This window comes from Chrysochloris asiatica, unplaced genomic scaffold (genome assembly GCF_000296735.1).
Source record: "Chrysochloris asiatica unplaced genomic scaffold, ChrAsi1.0 scaffold00044, whole genome shotgun sequence".
Taxonomy (NCBI): domain Eukaryota; kingdom Metazoa; phylum Chordata; class Mammalia; order Afrosoricida; family Chrysochloridae; genus Chrysochloris; species Chrysochloris asiatica.
In genome coordinates, this window is record NW_006408562.1 from 13,083,244 (window position 1) to 13,104,397 (window position 21,154).

Below are 21,154 nucleotides of genomic sequence, written 5' to 3' on the forward strand. Positions count from 1 at the left end.
AGCCTTCCATAACTGCTATAAACCACTCAGAATCCTGGCCCAGCCAAGTTGCCACATATTTCGGGGGAACACTATTCAGCCCATGGCAGGTGGAGAAGTAGTGTGAGGCTGGAACCTGTGGCTAGCGAGTGCATGGCATAGCCCCTGGAATGATTTCTGGAGTTGAAGGTGCCAATGATAGGGCAATGAAACTTGGAAAAGATCCGTGTGCTAGGTGTTGAGCTGGAGTTAGGATTCATCCACCAAAAGCATGACTTGCACCCTTAGGCTGTGGAGCCATGTTTTACCCCCTAAGAAGAGACAGCAAGGTCAGCTTCACTTGTGTCCTTTGTGGCCAGCAGGTTCCATCCCTGCAGCGGTCGCAGAGCTGGTGTTCTGTGCACACCCCTCTTGTGCTGCAGGTGAGGGACCCGGTTCCCTTCCTACCAAGAACAGAGATACAAGTGGGGTTGGCGCAGTGCCATATAACATACACACGTGTGGAGCAGAGTTTATCCTATTGCTGGAGCAGGGAGTGAGGCCCCCAGAGGGGAGGGAAACACAGTACTAGGACTGTGTCCCCAGAGGCTATCCGGCCAGCCAGTCCAGATTGGGTGGGAAGACCGCACAAGTACCCCCTTTGCCATTTTCCCAGCAGAACGGCTTCACAAGCCCAGTACAGAAGAGAAGCAGCTATTTCAATGTATTGCAGGGAAAGCTCCTGGTGTTCCATTTTGCTCACGTGGTGTTAATTGATAATCTCCTGTATTTCCTCTTTGTCTCCCTGGATTTACTAATTCAGGCAGTGGTGTCACAGATGATGAAAGGACTCAAAAGTCACCTGGGGAGCAAGGCCAGAGGGAGAACCGGAGGCCTCTTGGGACCGACACTGGAGTGAGCTCTGTAAGTTCTGCTCTGAAACCAAGGGATCAGAGCTGGTCTTTCTTCTCCATTTCCACTGCCTGGGCTCCACTCCCTCTTCTCCCCCATCGATGTGATTACGTTCATAGAAGGCTGATCTGTATTATCTAGGTGAACCCAGTGTGATCCTTACGAGAGGGAAGCAGAGGAAATGTGATGAGTGAAACACCTAGGAGTCAATGGCTTCTGAGCAAAAACCCAAGTGGATTCAGACTCACAGCCTCCTTATAGGACAGAGCAGAACAGCTCCATAGTTTCTGAGACTACAAGTCTTTACTGAAACACACAACCTCCCCTTTCTTCCGAGGAGTGGGTTTGAATCACTGGCCTGGTGATTGGCAATCCAGTGCTTAACCTGCTGCTCCACCACAGCTCATTGGCACAGAGACAAGACACAAATGGGGGAAGACAGATGTCATCTGAAGACCACCAAAGAATGGAGGAACACTGGAGGAGACAAGGACCTTCCTCTAGAGCCGACAGAGGGAGAGACGGCCATCCCTGAGAAGTGATGTGCTGGATTCAAACGTCTGGCTTCCTAAATTGGGAGGAAAGATACTCTGTTCCTACAAACCGTCCATTTGTTTTATTTCTATTCCAGCAGCCTCAGATAACTAAGACAAGTAGGGAGTAGGCTTCCTGATGGGGGTGTCTCCAAGGGGTGGCCCAGACCTCTGCCTTCACATCCCTTAGGTTGTCCTGTCTACCTGCAACTCCTCTGCATGCTCCAGTGAGAAGATGAGAGCTTCAGTGTCATTTTGAAATACTGAATAAGAAAGCATTAGATTGGATTTGTAAGTAATTCACTTTGTCACAAAAATCTCAAGGTTATATCTGTCAAGAAGTGGGAAAATGTTCTTAACAACAACAATAGCAGAAGTATAGGGTTAGTCGTTTCCTTTGTACATTTTTGAGTGATTATAAAAATAATTTGACAGAACAAAGTCAGTGGTTCAAACCTACCATTTGCTCCTTGCAATCCTATACAGTGTTGCTGTGGGTCAGAACCAACACAAAGGATCTTAACAGCAACAACAATAAACCTTTATAAAGTCTTGACCAAGAGTTCTATATAGCACTTCAACCATTAAACCTGGAAAATAGTCATATCCACAGAATTAAGGTAAAAGTTCTCATTTTTAAAAATCTGAAAAAATATCTGATTTGGAAGGATTATACCAGTTTAGTATAATACTTTGTTTCAAATTTTCTTATAATAATTACATAATACGAATGTTGTTGTTATGTGCCATCTAGTCAGTTTCTACTAATAATAACCCTCTATAGGGGATCGGTGGTTCAATCTCACCAGCCGCTCCTTGGAAACCCTATACAGGGTCGGAACCGACTCGATGGCACTTAACAACAACAACAACAGCATAGGGTTTCCAGGCAGCAACTGGTGGGTTTGAAGCATCAACCTTGTGGTTAGCAGTCCAGTGTTTATCCTAAAGTGACACCCCAGGACTCCATAATATGAATAAAACATTCAGTTGTTTTTTCCAAGCCCCAGACAGATGCCTCCAATGATCTCGCTTACACCTGTGTGCTCTGTTTGTTGGACCATGAAAAACTGAGAAGCACCAGATTAGGGTGTAAACTCCATTCTCCAAGATCTCACTCTTCACTACTGAAAACCAGTCATCTTCCAATCACCTCTGACTCTCGGCAATCCCATGTGTGTCAGAGGAGAACTGTGCTTCTCAGGGTTGTCAAAAGCTACTTGTCAGAAGCAGATCACCAGGAAAGTTCCCCCACCCCAGGTGTCTCCAGGTGGACTTGAACTTCTAACATCTTGGTTAGCAATGGAGCACATTAACTGTTGGCACTACCCAAGGACTGGTGACCTGTGCAAGAATTCAAAAGCAACTTTTTTCTCTCAGGTAGCTTCATCTTACAATAGAAAGTCAAGGCCTTCAAGACTAAAGTCTTAGTGGTTTTTAGATATGCCTGCATTGGAAATAGAGTTCTAGTGTGGCATTTATAGGATAAACATTGGACTGCTAACTGCAAGGTTAGTGGTTCAAACCCACCAGCACTTCTTGGAAACCCTATAAAGGGTTGCTATGAGTCAGAACTGACATGATGGCACTTAACAACAACAAGAACATTGAAAATTACAATATCTAGAATTTAGCTCTTCATCATTCTATTTTCTTTTTAAAAAATAATCTAATATACCTCAGATTCAGGTCTAATTTTAATGTTGAATAGGTTTCCATTGAAAAGTAATTCCTGAGGGGGAAAAAAAATTACATGGGATTGTTGTTGTTGTTATGTGCCATGGAGTTGCTTCCGACTCATAGCGACCCTATGCAGGGTTTCCAAGGCTGTAAATCTTTATGGGAGGAGAAAGCCTCATCTTTCTCCTACAGAACAGATGGTAGTCTTGAACTTCTGACTGTGAGATTAGCAGTCTGATTCGTAACCACTACGCTACATGGGATAGTGTCTCAGAATATTGTTCTTATATCCATATTCAGTGAACAATGGAGCTTCTTGAATTTGGAAATTATATTTTTATGTGAAATACAATATAGGGTAGGGGAAAAGATGAGGCTTTCTGCTCTCTAAAAGAGTTACAGTTCAGAAACCCCATGGAGGGTTCTATAAGTCAGAATTGACAAGACGACACTTAACAACAATAACAATAGTATATGATTAGCAGATAGAGAGAGGGCGCTTTCTTGAGCTTTTTTTTTTTTTTTTAATGAGCTTTCCCCTCTTTATTTGGGACAGGATGGACTCTAGAACTTACAGTTTTCTATACAGTAGTAGCATTTCCTCAGAAGTTTTTGGGGGAAAAGGGAGAAATTTTGAAAGTATATTCATTAAAAAAAGTATATTAATAAATTCTACCACTCGTCTCTCAGTTTGTCATACTGTGCTGGCTTGTGTGTTGCTGTGATTCTGGAAGGTACGCCACTGGTACATTAAATACCAGCAGGGTCACCCATGGTGGACAGGTTTCAGCTGAGCTTCTAAATGAAGACAGACTAGACAGAAGGAGAGATTGACTGCTTCCAAATATTTAGTCACTGAAAACCTTAAGAATGACAGTGGGACACTGTCAGCACAAGAATATTGAATGTTGATAAATTATGAAGAGCACCAGAATATTGTCAGATACAGTCATGGAGGCTGAGCCTCTCAAGTTTGAAGACACTCAGAATATAATTGGGGAAGAGCTGCCTCCTTCAAAATAGAGCTGACTGTAATGATGCGAATGGAGCAAAGCTTTCAGTACCTACATTCATTGATGGGCACAACTTAAAATGAGGAGAAACAGCCATAAACATCCAATAACAATAAGAACATGGAAAGTACGAAGTATGAATCTAGGAAAATTGGAAATTGTAAAAAAAAAAATGGAATGGAATGTATAAACATCGATATCCTAGGCATTGTTGTTGTTATTGTCAGGTGCCATCAAATCGGAACCGACTCATAGCGACCCCATGCACAGCAGAATGAAACAATGTCCGATCCTGGGCCAACCTCACTACCACTGCCACACTTGAGTCCATCAATGATGCCACCTGGCTGATCCATCTCGTTGGAGGTCTTCCTCTTTTTCTCTGACACTCCATCTTACCCAGCATGACATCCTTCTCCAGCGACTGTTTCCTCCTGACAATATGTCCAAAGTAGGAGAGACGAAGCTTAGCCATCCTGGCCTCCAAAGAGCACTCTGGCTGTACTTCTTCCAAAACAGATCTATTGGTTCTTTTGGCAGTCCATGGCACTTTTAGTATTCTCCTCCAACACCACAACTCAAAGGCATCAATTCTTCTATGATCTTCCTTATTCACTGTCCAGCTTTCACATCCATATGAGGTTATTGAAAATACCATGGCTTGGGTCAGGTGCACCTTAGTCCTCAAGCTGACATCTCTGCTCTTCAACACTTTAAAAAGTTCCTGTTCAGCAGATTTGCCCAATGCAATACGTTGTCTGATCTCTTGACTGCTGCTTCCGTGAGTGTTGATAGTTGATCCAAGAAGAATGAAGTCCTTGACAACTTCAATCTTTTCTCCATTGATAAGCTCACTAGGCATTAGTGAGCTGAAATGGACTGGTATTGGCTATTTTGAATCTGATAATCATATGGCTTATTATGACAGATTGAAAAGGAATAGCATCATATTCATCATCAAAAGGTCATATCAAGATCTGTCTTGAAGTACAATGCTGTCTGTGATAGGATAATATCCATACACCTACAAAGAAGACCAGTTAATACCAATATTATTCAAATTTATGTACCAACCACGAAAATCAGTGATGATTAAATTAAATAATTCTACCAATTTTTTTCAGTCTGAAATTGATTCAACATGCAATCAAGATGTACTGATCATTACCAGCCATTGGAATGCAAAGGTTAGAAACAAAAAGGAAGGATCAGTAGTTGGAAAATATGGCCTTGATGATAGAAATGATGCGGGAGATCTCATGAGAGAATTTTAGAAGACCAGTAACTTCTTCATTACAAATACCTTTTTTAAGCATAAAAGACAGCTATACACATGGACCTTAATAGACAGAATACAAAGAAATCAGATGGACTATATCTGTGGAAAGAGACTGTAGAAAAGCTCCCTATCTTCAGCCAAAACAAGGCCACAGGCAGACTGTGGAACAGATAGTCAATTGCTTATATGCAAATTGAGGCTGAAGCTAAAGAAAATGAAAACAAGTCTATGAGAGCCAAAATATGACCTTGAATATATCCCACCTGAATTTAGAGATCATCTGAAGAACAGATTTTATGCATTAAACACTGAAGACCAGAAATGAGAGAATTGTGGGATGACATGAAGAACATCAGGAAAAAAGTACAAGGTCGTTTAGAAGACAAGGAAGAAGGAAAAGAACAAAATGAATGTCAGAAGAGACTCTGAAACTTGCTCTCCAGCATAGAGATGCTAAAACCAATGGAAGAAATGAGGAGGTAAAAGAACTGAATAGAAATTTTCAAAGGGCAGCTCAAGAAAACAAAGTTAAATATTATAACAAAATGTCCAAAGACCTGGAGTTAGAAAAACAAAAGAGAAGAACATGCTCAGCATTTCTCAAGCTGAGTTTAAAAAACTGTTGTCAAGACTCATGGAGCTCTCCAAGAAATGCTGAAGAGAAGCTAGAACCGTTGCCCAGAGTCAATAGAGAAAGACTTCACCTTCAGTGGGCACTCTGCATTTGGATGTCTTGCCTCCCAAATCATGAGAGAATAAATGTCTGCTTATTAAAGCCACCCACTTATGGTATGTCTGTTACAGTTGCACTAGATAGCTAACACACACCCCTCCTATCATTGGGTGCCCTCTGAGTGCCAAAGGCAAGATTCGCTGGGTAGGCATGCAATATGCTTTACATCCAGAGGTCTTCCTGCAGCCTGGAATCTTTTAATTCAGTCTGTGTTGTTGCCAGAAACCTTTTTATCTTCAAAGTCTGACCTTGGTATTAGACACTATAAAAATATTTAATTAGGTAGAAAATGTGTGGTACAGTCAGAAAAGCTCTTTCTCTTCAAGCTAAGGTACAGTCCTTTCAATAAAAAGAAAAGCACCATGAGCTGTCAAGCCATGGAAGAAAGTTAAAAAGCGTATTGTCAAGTGAAAGAAGCCAGGCTGGTAAAAGTACATATGAGGAATCCAACTATAATATATTCTGAAAAGGGCAAGACTATGAGTCCTGGTGTGGCACTGTGGGCTAATGAGTCAGACTGCAAAGTCATTTGAACTGCAAGGTCAGTAGTTCAAGTTCACCAGCTGCTCCTTGGAAACCCTATACAGGGTCACTTTGGGTCACAGTCGACTCGATGGCACTTCACAACAACAACAATGAGCCTACAGATGCTAAAGGGAAGCTAGAACCTTTGCCCAGAGTCGCTGTGAGTCTGAGAAGACTCCACAGCACTTAACAACAACATAAGTGCCATCGAGTCGATTCTGATCCATAGTGACCCTGATTAGGGTTTCCGAGGAGATGCTGGTGAGCTTGAACCACTAACCTTGCAGTTAAAATGACTTTGCAGTTTGATGCATTAGCCCACAGCACCACACCAGGACTCCTAACAACAGAGATGTAGAAACGATCAGTGGTTGCCAGGGGAAAGGGGAAGGGAAGAGGTATGAATAGGTGACGTGCCGAGGATTTTTAGGACATTGGAATCATTCTGTGTGAAAGTATAATGGTGGGCACATGACCATTCACAGGACTGAACCACACAAAGCATGGCCCTAATGTAAAGAACCCTAATGCGAGCCATGTTCTTTAGTTAATATATTAACATTGGTTCATCAATTTTAATACATGTGCCTGAAGAATGGCAGATAGTCATCACAGGAGAAATAGCAGGGGAAAGTGGGGTATATGGGAATGCTGTCCTTCTGGTATAGTTTTTCTGTAAGCCTATAACTGCTCTAAAAAAAAAGAAGGAGAAGCCTATTAAAAATAGAATAGCAGCAACTTGGATGCCACCCACTGCTATTGAGTTAATTCAGATTCTTAGCAACCCTACATCTAGTTTCCAAGACTTGTTCAGTCTTTACTGGAACAGACTACCTAATCTTTCTCCCTAGGAATCTGAACCTCTAGCCTGTGCTTAGCAGCTTCACACCTAACCAGCAGCACCACTAGAGTTCCTTCTTGGCTGCCATATATGAGTAAATTAAGGTGTAGTGGGCTCAAGTCTACCCATAATCGTGAGCATGATGTAGGCCTGTTTTGTTCTGTTGTACATAAAATCATCAGTAGTCAGAGCCCACTTAACAGCAAGGAACAATAACAAGTAAGCTGCAATTGTAGTGGATTTCTTATTATTACTGTGATACTTTTGATCACCCCAATGAACCTCAAAACTAGAGACCTTCTTAGTATTGTGAAACCTTGTTGTTGTTGTGTACCATGGAGTCAGTTCCAACTCATATCGACCCTGTACAGGGTTTCCGAGGCCGTAAATCTTTACGGGAGCAGAAAGCCTCATCTTTCTCCCGTGGAACAGCTGGGAGTTTCGAACTGCTGACCTTGCAGCTCGCAGCCTGATTCATAACCACTACGCTACCAGAGCTCCTTTAGAGGCACCCAAATTCCCAACCTAACGCAAGCGATTGTCTTGACCACAGGGAAAAGAAAAACAAAAGAGAGTGTGTGTCTATGAAGGGGTTCAACCTGATTCATTCCCATTCAATCTCTTGCAGAGAATATGCCTCTCATCCCCAGGTAGCTGCTGTTCATAAGGTAAAGCTTTTAGGACCTTTAGTGGTTGATGGGGCACAACTCAAAATGAGGAAAACCAACTGTAAACATCCACTGATAACCAGAACATGGAATACGAAGCATGAATCAGGAAAATTTGGAGTTGTAAAAAATGAAATGGAACACACAAATATAAATATCCTAGCTTTAATGAGCTGAAATGGACTAGTATTGATCATTTAAAATCACAACTATATGGTTTACTGTGCTGGGAATGACAAATTGAAGAGGAATGGTGTCATTTATTGTCAAAGAGAGCATTTCAAGATCTATCTTGAAGTAAAATGCCATCTTGTATATCCAAATGCTTACAAGGAAGATCAGTTAATGCCACTATTATTCAAATTTACACACCAACCATTAAAGCCAGTGAGGAGATGAAATTGAAGAATTTTCCTAACTTGTTCAGTCTGAAATTGATCAACAGGCAATTGAAATGTGTTGATAATTGCTAGTGATTGGAATGTGAAGATTAGAAGCAAAAAGGATCAATATACATGAAGAGGGAAGTTGGCAGAGGAAAGATTTAGGTCAGAGGAGACCCAAGGAGGAGTGCAAGAGTTAAGGAAGTAGAGATAAATACTGCTAACTGTTGGTACATGGAGAGGATTACAATCATTGTAATTAAGCAAAGTATGTGATTTGCTGAATGTAAAACTGATGACCTTTTCTGTAAACCTTTATTCAATTAACAATAAAAAGTTTTAAAAATGTATTGCTAATTACTGGTGATTGGAATGTGAAGGTTAAAAACAAAAAGGAAGGATTAGTAGTTGGAAAACATAGCCCTGGTGATAGAAATGATGCTGGAGTTCACATGACAGAATTTTGCAAGACCAATGACAAAATAACTTTATTTAATCAACATAAATGCAGCTATAAACATGGACCTCACTGGATGAAATACATAGGAAACAAATTGAATGCATATGTACTAACAGACAGTGGACAAATGAAATATTAATCAGCCAAAACAAGGCTAGAGTCAGACTGTGGAACAGACCATCAATGACTCATATACAAATTCTGGCTGAAGCTCAAGAAAATAAAAATAAGTTCATAAGAACAAAAATATGACTAAAAATATCCCAGCTACCTTTAGAGACCATCTCATCAACAGATTTAATATATTAGTCACCAATGACCAAAGACCATAAAGAACATCATACAGGAAGAACACAAAAAATCATTAGAAAGATAGGAAAGAAATGGATGGCAAAAGAGACTCTGAAATTTGCTCTCCAGCATAGAGATGCTAAAGCAAATGGTAGAAATGAGGAAGTAAAAGAGCTGAACAGAAAACTTCAAAGGGCAGCTCGAGAAGCTAAAATCAAGTATTATAGTGACATGTGTAAAGACCTGGCATTAGAAAACCAAAAGGAATGAACACACTCAGCATTTCTCAAGCAATATTGAAGGACTCCATGGACAAAATATTCAATGATGCAGTTCAAACTGACTTTGCAGTCCAGCACATTAACCCACAGCACCACACCAAGACTCCAGGATTCCTTGTTGTGCTGCAAAGTGCCATCAAGTAGGTTTGGACCCATGGCAACCCTGTATAGGGTTTCCAAGGAGCAGCTAGGTATAGATATTTGTTGTTGTTGTTAGGTGCCATCAAGTCAGTATCAACTCATAGTGACTTTATGCACAGCAGAACGAAACACTACCCAATCCTGGGCCAACCTCACTATTGTTGCCACGCTTGAGCCCATTGATGTTGCCACTTTGCCAACCCATCTTGCTGGGAGGTCTTTCTCTTTTTCTCTGACCTTCCACCGTACCAAACATGATATCCTTCTCCAGTGACTGTTCTCTCCTGACAATATGTCCGAAGTATGAGAGATGAAGTTTGGCCATCCTGGCGACCAAGGAGCACACTGGCTGTACTTCTTCTAACACAAATCTGTTGGTTGTTTTGGCAGCCCATAGCACTTTCAATATTCTCCTCCAACACCATAACTCAAAAGCATCAATTCTACTATGATCTTCCTTATTTACTGTCCAGCTTTCACATGCATATGAGGTTATTGAAAATAGTATGGCTTGGGTCAGGCGCACCTTAGTCTTCAAGCTGACATCTTTGCTCTTCAACACTTTAAAAAGGTCTTGTGCAATATGTTGTTTCATCTCTTGACTGCTACTTCCATGAGTGTTGATGGTTGATCCAAGAAGAACGAAGTCCTTGACAACTTCAATCTTTTCTGCATTGATAAAAAATGTTGTTTATTGGTCTAATGGTGAGGATTTTTGTTTTCTTGACATTGAGATGCAATCAATACCAAAAGCTGTGCTCTTTGATTTTTATCAGTAAATATTTTAATTCCTCTTCACTTTCAGCAAGCAAAGTTGTATCATCTGCATATTGCAGGTTGTTAATGAGTCTTCTTCCAATCCTGATGCCACATTTTTCTTCATAGAACCCAGCTTGTCGAATTATTTGCTCAGCATACAGGTTGAATAAGTATGGTGAAAAAATACAACCATAGTCACACATGTTTCTTAATTTTAAACCATTCAGTGTTCCCATGTTCTGTTTGACAACTGCTTCTTGGTCCATGCAAATTCCTCATGAGTACAATTAAGTATTCTGGAATACTCATATTTTGCAATATTGTTCATAGCTTGTCATGATCCACACAATCAAAAGCCTTTGTGTTGTCAATAAAGCACAGGTAAACATCTTTCTGATATTCTCTGCTTTCAGCCAAGATCCATTGGACATCAGCAATGATATCCCTTGTTCCACGTTCTCTTCTGAATCCGGCTTGAATCTCTGGAAGTTCTCTGTCAATGTATGCTTGCAGCCATTTCCGTGAAACTTTACCCGCATGGATTATCAAAGAGATTGTCTGATGATTTCCGCATTCTGTTGGGTCACCTCTCTTTGAAATGGGCACAAACATAGATCTCTTCCAATTAGTCTTCCAAATTTCTTGGTATATATATATATATAAATTTTTAGTAAACCTATCAGTGTACCATGGAGGGTAAAGCACTGGACTGTAAGGTCAGTTTGAATGGCAAGGTTGACAGTTCAAACCCACCAGCTGCTCCTTGGAAACTCTAAGAAGGGTTGCCATGAGTTAGAATTATGAGTTGGAACTGACTGGACATCACTTAACAGCAACAAAGGCATTCTGAGAAGATTATTTTAATTTAAACATTTTATTTACTTATTTTGTTGTTGAGGATATACAAAGCAAACCATATACCATTTCAACCTTTTCTACATGTACAGTTCCATGACATTGATTGCATTCTTGAAGACGTAAAGTCATTCTCACCCTCCTTTCTGAGCGTCACCTCCTTCACACAGCTTTTCTCTTTACATGGGTCTAGAGTCTTCAGCTGCTCTATATCTCCATGCCATCACCTCTGACTCCATCTCTGGTTAGACTGCTAATTTTTTTTTTTTTTTTGGTTAAGATTTAAAAATGATCTCAGAGTAATAGTTTTAGGGGTCTTTCTAGCCTCCATAGTTCCATAAAGTCTAGATTCCATGAGAATTTGAAGTTCTGCTTTGCATTTTCTCCCTTTTGATCAGGATTCTTCTATAGATACTAAATACGTGATTCTGTAGATCAAAATGTTTAGAAATGGTAGCTGGGCACCATCCAGTTATTTTGGTCTCATGGCAAATGTGGTGGTGGTGGTTATGTGCCGTGGAGTCTGTTCCGACTCATAGTGACCCTATATAGGGTTTCCAAGGCTGTAAATCTTTACAAAGCAGAAAGCCTCATCTTTCTCCCTTGGAACAGCTGGTAGTTTCAAACTGCTGACCTTAAGGTTTGCAGCCCAATTGGCAACCCCTAATGCTCCAGACTGCAAAGCTGTTTGAACTGCAAGGTCAGTGGTTCAAGCTCACCAGCTGCTCCTCAGAAACCCTATACAGGGTCACTATGGGTCGGAATTGACTCGACGACACTTAATAACAACAACAACAAGGCTACCAGAGTTCCTTCATGGCAAAGGAGGCAGTTTGTTAATGGAAGCAATTAGCCACACATTCCATTTCTTCCTCCTGTTTCTGACTCTCTTTCCTCTGTTGAACAGAGAATTTGAAACGAACAGTTTCTAAATGCTGGATTGTAAATAGAAGGATTGCTCAAAGTACTACAGGAAATAACACAGGAATTGCTTCTCAAAGGAGCAAGGAGAACAGAGAGCGCTTATCATTTTCCCCTCTTCTCGTCCTCTCTCTGCCATAAGTTATTTCTTGGTTGTTCTCTGCACCCAATGCATGCATCATTGGCTCATCCCACCTAATCCTTGTCAGGGGCTGGGACTGGGAGTTAGATTTGACATGCATGAAGACCTGGATGTGTTTGCAATAAGAAACTAGACAAATCCTCCCATATACTATTTGCCCCATGTATGTGAAACCATGTACCATTTGTTGAAAAGGAATAGATTCCAAGGACCTACCGAGTCTAGACCATCTCTGCTACCAGGAGTCTGCTTAGTTGCCTCTGCACATGACAAAGATTTTTATAATATAGCCTACCAAATGGAATGGAGAAATCATCATTCCTCTGGCATGGATGATCACAATGTGCTGTTTATATAAATATATGTATGTCAGGATATGTCTCCTCTCCTAATTTCTTCCGTATTTTAAAAATGGCTTCCTCCAAAATAGTGTAAGAGTTCAGAAATCTTCAAACTATATATTATTTATCGGTCTAGCCACACAGATTTCTTTGGCGTCGTTACAATCCATCAAGTGCACATTCGCTGACTTAATAATAAGCATACTAGGTTTTCAGGGGACTAAGGAAGCTATAAAAGGCAGATCCATTAGGTATTATTGAGGCCACTACTACGGGCAGGAAAAGATGCTTGCATTAAGCCCAGGATTAGCCTGTGGGCCTGAAGCGTGTACTGTTCTGGAGGCTCTTTTTGCTGTTGTTGGGACAATACACAGCAAAACACACAGTAATGGAGCCATTTCTACATATATAATTCAGTGACATTTATTACTTCCTTTCCATTGTAAAACCATTCAGACCCTCTTTTTCTGAATGGTTAACATCAACTCCCCGTTGTCCCTTAAGGTGCCTATGTAGTCTTCAGAGTTGCTGTTGTCACTTTGATTTCATGTAGAAAGTTTTTCAAAGAACATAATGTTCAAGGCAGACATATTTTTACAAGTTATGCTAGACAGTTGTTTGGTTTTAAGAAGACTTCCAAAGACATTTTTGGTTTAAGGTTTAAAGATGATCTCAGAGTAATAGTTTCAGGGATTCAACCAGCCTCTGTAGCTCTAGAAAAATCTGGATCTTGTGAGAATTTGAAATTCTATTCTGCATTTCCCTCCATTCTGTCATGATCTTTAAAAGAAAAAAATGATCCAAACTCTTAGGCAAGACATTAAATAGTAATTTAGAATTATAAACTATAACAGCAAAACACTTAAAGCTGACAAATTCTGGAAAGATGGCAAAACTGAGAAAAATAACTTTAAAAAATGATTACCTATTGGACTCACCTCTCAATATTTGACTGTTTCGTCAGGACAATGATTTTGTCCTACTTTCTGAAAAAAGCATAGAAGGAGAAATCAGTCTTTCCTCTATAATGGTGGATTAAAATATGGGTTTATTTATTTATTTATTGGAGAGTTTTTGGAATAGATAGTGGTAAAGGGAGTACAACACTGTGACTGTAATCAATGCCAATGAATTTAACACGTTAGTACTTTAAAAAATGGTTAAAATGGCAAGATTTATGTATATTTTATCACAATTACAGAGGGAAACAAGAATTTTTAAAGTTGCTGATGGCTAGAAAGGTTCCTTTTGGCTACACAGCTTGTGTTTGGTATGGCTGTGTGTTTTAGGATTGTTACCAACTTTTGGAAAACCTCCCTCAAGTTCTTTCCTATATCAGGTATTTGTTTCAGTGATGATGAATTTTAAATGGGGCTTGAATTGACAATATTTACCAAGCAGTTTATCTTCAGTTCCCCTAGTGTTGTGAGATATTGTGAGTGTTATGTTGGGCCCTGCACTTTCATTTAACAAGGTGGGGTGTGCTGATGTAGTATGTAGTAGGATTATTCTTGGACTCCTGGTGTAGCGCTGTGGGTTAATGCGCTGAACTGCAAAGTTGGTTTGGAACTTTGGACCACAGGTGGCAGTTCATGCTCACCAGCCACTCCTTGGAAACCCTCTACAGGGTCGCTATGGGTCGGAACCAACTGGATGGCACTAAGCAACAAAACAAAAATGGATTATTCTTAGAAATTGCACCAGAACAATTATTAGTAATTAAACAGAAGAACCAATGCATTCAAACTGTGGTATTGGGAGAGAATATTAGTTATACCATTAACTGTCAAAAGAATGAACAATGAGTCTAAGAAGAAATACAACCAGAATGCTCCTTAGAAGCAAAAATGACAAGACTTCAGCTTACTTATTTGGGACATGTCCTCAGGAAAGGCCAAGTACTAGAAAAGGACATCCATTCGATGGGTTAGTACAATAACCCCAACAATGGACTCAAACATCCCAAAGATTGTGAAGAAAGCGCAGGATCAAGCAACATTTTGTTTTGTTCTACATGAGATTGCCATGAGTCACAGAAGACTTAGTGGTAACTAACAACAACAGACTATACACAAACGAGATTGTGAACTACATAACTACCCCACTAAACTAACCCTATCCCCACCAACTTTCCCCTAGCCATAGTCTAAAAATACCCATGGCTATGTTTTGGAAGAAGTGCAGCCAGAGTGCTCCTTGGAGGCCAAGATGGCTAAGCTTCGTCTCTCATACTTTGGACATATTGTCCGAAGGAAACAGTCTCTGGAGAAGGATGTCATGCTGGGTAAGATGGAGGGTTAGAGAAAAAGAGGAAGACCCCCAACGAGATGGATCAGCCAGGTGGCATCATTGATGGCGTCAAGTGTGGCGGCGGTAGTGAGGTTGGCCCAGGATCGGACATTATTTCGTTCTGCTGTGCATGGGGTTGCTATGAGTCAGTTCCAACTCGATGGCACCTGACAACAACAACAACAACATCCCCATGCCACCCATCAAAAGGGGAAGTATGAACAAGAGGAAACTGAAGTGTGGAAAGGGACTCCATCTGCAAATATCTGCTCTTGTAAATTTTTATGAGAACATATGGCCATGGAAGCATTTACAAGTTCAAGTGAGGAGCCCTGAACCGAAAGCTTAGTTTTAAGTCCACTTCTAGCTTAAACACAAATGTTCTTCTACCAGGGCTGCTGTGGATTCTTTAGGAAGGCTATATACAGCTGCATCTTGAAATTGAGGACTGGATCTGTAGAAAATATGATCCAAGCAAATCATTGAAGAGACATGTACATGACTGTTTTCCAGCTGGCCAATTTATTAAACTTAATAAAACAATTACTTGGCATTATATGGATCAGCAGTTTTTAAACTGGCAGTGAGTTAAAACCATCTATGCAGTTTTCAAAAAGTACACAGAAATTCTGAGTCAGTAGATTCAGGATGGGGCCCAAGAGTCCATTTGTAAATTTCCCGGGTGATTCTAACATGTTACCAAGGGTGAGAACTACTAATAAAGTCGTTGCATTTAGGTGAATTCCTAGACCCACTGCAGCACAACAAGACTGAATAAAGAGTAAATTTACTGAGAGAGAAAAAGAGCTTTCAACAATGGACTTAGACATACCAATGAGTTTGAAGAGGGCACCAGATGCAGAACATTACCTTATGTTCACATAAGGTTGTCATAATAGCCAACAAGAAGAAGAAAGAGTGCTGAGATCCCCACTAAATCAACTGGACCTGCACTTACTAAGGAGGTTGTGGGAGGGACTTATATTGACTCAGGCTCTTCTGTGTGCAAATAGAAAAAAAAAAAAAAAATGGCTCCAAATTAGATATTATTGGCTCTTGTGGCTGAAATACCCATCTTAGAAAGGACCAAATCAAAGTTTAAAGTAAAAAATGCAAAATAAACATTGTATTTCCCATGGAAAGCAAGATTTCCAATGGTTGCTAATAGAAACGTTTTTTTTTTGTTGTTTTTTTAAGTTTTTATTGTGAATTGAGTGAAGGTTGACAGGGCAGATTATCAGTTTTAATTCAACAAATCGTACTTCGTTTCATTGCACTGATTACAATCCTCTCCACACACCAATGTACCATCAGTTAACAGTATTTACCTCTATTCTGGTTTTTTTTTGGGATGTACACATACAAAACAAAAACTATATAGTCATTTAAATATCCAAAGGACACACTTTGCAAGCCAGCTTCCTGCCTGCAGGCACACAGCCTCTCTCAGTCCATGGGTCTAGAGTCCTCAGCTGCTCTGTCTCTCTGTGCCATCACCTCTGCCACTGTCTCTGCATTTTCTGGTCAGGAGCTCACGCTCCACTCATGGTCTTCCCTCTTGCTGGTCCTAGGGTCCTCTGTTCCTGAAATGAAAGATTAACTACTCCCCGCTTTTAGTTGCACATCTTCTATATTTACAGCTGTAACAATCTAAATTAGTCCCGATAACAATTACTCACAATTGAATCATAAAATCCTATCAGCGTCATCCCCCACACCCTTTTGCCGGATCCATCTGGAAAAGAAGAAAACTACTCAGTGGGGATTCTACCTTACCCCTATCATTCTGAAACAAAACTTGTAAGCCAGCCAGTTTGTGCCTTTATAACCACCACCCTCATTTTTGATAGCCAATATCTAAACCGCCCATCCCTATCAATCCAGAGTACAGTCCTGGTGTGGCGCTGTGGGTTAATGCACCAGATTGCAAAGCCATTTGAACTGCAAGGTCAGCAGTTCAAGTTTACCAGTCACGCCTCAGAAACCCTATGCAGGGTCGCTATGGGTCGAAACCGACTCAACGGCATTTAACAACAAATCAACCCAGTGTACTGAGCAGACAAGCTTTATCCTTAATATGAAGAATCTTTCCATTTCAGTTGAAATTTTGAGCAATTCTATCTGTAAGCAAAGGTCCACTTCATCAAATTGTAGCAATTTACGCTTGCTTCCTGTATCACACTTCTTTATCTTCATCTAGTCGAGTTCTGGTCAGCTTGCAATCCAAGCTAGATCAAATGGGTACTATCTGCAAGTTTGGGAGTTCGTGCTTGCCTCCCCCCACTTCTGACCAGCTGGGTGCTTCACTCTCAGCTCTAGCCCCACTGACTATATCAGTTAGTGTCCATGGTCTTGAGACTTCACACATCTCCTTAAACTTCAGACCAACCACCCTTCCTCTTCTCTCTCACACATCAGGTCAACAGGTGGCATTGGAGCATGGCCAAACTCAGCCATGTCTTCATTGCTTCATGTCCTCCTCTTCTACTCACAAGTAGACCAGGGTGGTCACCAGCAAGCCTACTAAACAGTTCGTGGGTTCGCTTTGAGTTTCAGTCTTAGAAGGGGATTTACCCTAATGGGCTGACTTTTTTTGCCTTAATGGCTCCAATGCAAACATCTTGCTTGATATTCTAACAGCCAACCAGTCTGATTTTTTTTTCTTTTCTGCTAGTCTTTCTTTCAAGAAGCATCTTTGTTCTTCCAGATGTTCCAGGTTGGTTTGCATGTCTTTTTGAGTGGGAATGCCCCACCTCAGGATATTCTGGGTGGGGCTCAGGATTCCACCTAAGGTACCCTACTCCATAAAGTCTTAACAAGAAGTCTATTTCCCTGGGAAAATTCTAATTTCCCTTTTAGTTAATTCAATAAGTTATAGGCTGAAGACAGGCTTACAAGCTTTCTGTAATCATAATTCCCAATATTCATTTCTATCACATGTAAATGCCTATTTTCAATAGTAGGCAGGGGAAACCAATATCCACAAAGCAGTCAAGCCCCTTTACATTTTTCCCCTCCTTTACTCATTCGGAATGAGTCTCAATTCCTGTATCACTGAGTGCTGTTGTTCCAAGGTTGTGTATATATCATTATTTACCAATATCCTATTTAGCCCATGCTAAGTCCTAAGTCTTTCCCTGTCTTCATTATTCATCTGCCATGCTCCCCCTTCTTGTGTATTGCCCTCCCTGAGCTATCATATGTCTACCCCATAACCTGTGAATTACTGCCCCCTCCCTCCCAACCCTGATAACCATCAAATAAATTTTCTTTTAGTAAGAAAATCTTTCCTTAAGCTTTTATAATATTGATCTTATACAATATCTGTCCTTTTGTGACTGACTGATTTCACTCAGCATAATGTCCTCAAGGTTCATCCATGTTATGAGATGCTTTGCAGCTTCATCAGTATTCTCCAAGGTAGCATGGTAGTCCTTTTTGTGTATGTACCAAAGTTTGGTCATCCATTCTTCCACTGGTGGGCATTTAGGCTGTCTCCATCCTTTTGCTATTGTGACTAGTGCTGTGATGAACATTGGTGTGCATATATCTACTCGTGTTCTGGCTAATATTTCTTGTGGGTATATGTCAAATAGAGGAAATGCTGGATCGCAAGCTATTTCTATTTCCAACTTTCTGAGCAAGTGTCATGCCATTTTCTGGAGTGATTGAACTATTATACAATCCCACCAGCAATGTAGGAGGGTCCTAATTTCTCCACACCCTTGCCAGCATTCGTTGTTTTCTGATTTTTGAACTTTACTGTTAATGATATCTCATTGTTGTTTTGATTGGCATCTCTCTAATGGCTGTGGGATTCCTGGTGTTGCATTGTGGGCTAATGTGCTGAACTGAAAAGTCAGTTTGAACCACAAGGTTGGTGGTTCAAGCTTACCAATTGCTCCTTAGAAACCCTGTACAGGGGCACTCTGAGTCAGAAATGACTTGGTGGCACTTAACAACAACAACAACAACAATGGCTAATGATAGTGAACATTTCTTCATATATTTGCTGGATGCCTTTAATTTCCCTTTCTTGCCTTATAGCTCTGACTAAGACTTCCAATACAATATTGAATGTTGTTGTTGTTGTTATGTGCTGTGGAGTTGGTTCCGACTCATAGCGACCCTGTACAGGGTTTCCGAGGCTGTAAATCTTTGCGGGAGCAGAAAAGCCTCATCCTTTTCCCACGGAACAGCTGGTAGTTTTGAACTGTTGACCCTGAGGTTCGCAGCCCGATTCGTAACCACTATGCTACCAGAGCTCCTTACAATATTGAATAGGAGTGGTGATAAAAGGCATCCTTGTCTGGTTCCTGTTCACAAAGGGAATGCTTTCAGCTTTTCTCCATTCAGAGTGATGTTGGCTGTTCATTTTGTTCAATTAAAATATTAATTATTTTGAGGCATTTCCCTTCAATTTCTACTTTGCTGAGTTTTTTTTTGTGTGTTTTTTTTTTTTAATCAGGAATGGATGTTGCATTTTGTCAAGTGCCTTTCCTGTATCAATCGATATGAACATATAGTTCTTTTCCTTTTAAAAATTTATATTGTGGATTACATTGGTTGTCTTTCTAATGTTGAACCATTCTTGCATCCCTGGCATGAACTCCGCCTGGTCATGATGTATTATATATTTTTTATATGTTTTTGAATTCTTTATAGGATTTTGTTGAGAATTTTTGTATCTATGTTCATAACGGATATTGATCTAGAACTTTCTTTTTTAGTGATGTCCTTCCTTGGTTTTGGTTATGAGGATTGTGCTTGCTTCATAAAATATGTTAGGAAGTTTTCCATCCTTTTCTATATCCAGGAATAGTTTAAATAAAATTGGTGTCAGCTCTTCTCTGAATGTTTGGTAAAATTCACCAGACTAGTAAAGCCACCTGAGCCTAGATTATTTTGGCTGGAAGGTTTTGTTTGTTTGTTTAAGTTTTTGTTGTGGATTGAGTGATAGTTTACATGGGAGAACATCAGCTTTACATTCATCCTATCACATTTTGTTTCATTGCAATGATTACAGTCCTGTCCATGCATCATCAAACAACCAGAGGGTACACCCCACAAGCCTGTCCCCCAGTCATCAGCACAAAGCCTGTTGGGAGGTTTTTGATGACCTGATGAATTTCTTCTTTTGTTATAGGTCTGTTGTGTAAGTACAGGTAGGTCATGTTTTTTAAAAAGCACATCAATTTCCTCTAGATTTTCAAATTTGTTGGAGTACAAGTCTCCATAATATTCTGCAATTCTTTTTTATTCCCATTGGTTCTGTTGTGACATCACCCATATAGTTACTTATTCATTTTATTTGTGTCTTCTCCCTCTTTGATTTTGTTAGATATACCAATGGTTTGTCAATTTTATTAATCCTTTCAAAGACCCACCTTTTTGTCTTGTTGAATCTTTCTATTGTTTTTTCTGTTTTCTATTTCATTGATTTCAGCTCTAATCTTTATTATTTCTTTTCTTCTGGTGTCTGTAGGCTTACTTTTTTGGAGATTTTGTGTTAATGTGTTGATTTTGGTTCTTCTTTCTGGACATGTTCATTTATTGCTATAATTTGCCTTCTAAGCACTGCTTCTGCTATGTCCAAAGGTTTTGGTATGTTGTGTTTTCATTCTCATTTGCTTCTAGGAATTTTTAATTTTCACTTTTTTTTTGTTCTACTACCCAGTATTTTTTAAGCAGATGTTCTTCAGTTTCCATGTATTTAATTTTAGTTCCTTGGTCTCCCTATTGTTGACTTCTAATTTTATAGCATTGTGATCTGAGAAGATGCTTTGTTGTATTTTGATGTTTCTAAATTTATTGAGACTTGCTTTGTGGCCGAACACATAGTCTATTCTGGAGAATGTTCCATGTGCAATGGAAAAGAATGTGTGTTGTGCTATTGTTGGGTTGAATGCTCTGTACAAATCTGTAAGGTCAAGTTGATTGATTGTTTTGTTTGTCTTTGTAGAGTTTCTTTCTGGTTTACTATCCTTTTTCAAACGTTTTGTTGATGTAGTTGTTAGATGCCATTGAGTCAGTATTGACTCATAGCTACCCTATATACAACAGAATGAAACACTGCCCAGTCCTGGGCCAACCTCACAATTGTTGCCATGCTTGAGCCCATTGATGCTGCCCATGGCATTTTCAATATT

General features: G+C 40.1%; 1 pseudogene; it reads left to right on the forward strand.

The window, feature by feature from the left end:
- The first annotated feature begins 250 nt into the window (after positions 1-250).
- The window catches only part of LOC102813655, an 81,826-nt pseudogene continuing 60,922 nt past the window's right edge, over positions 251-21,154 (forward strand).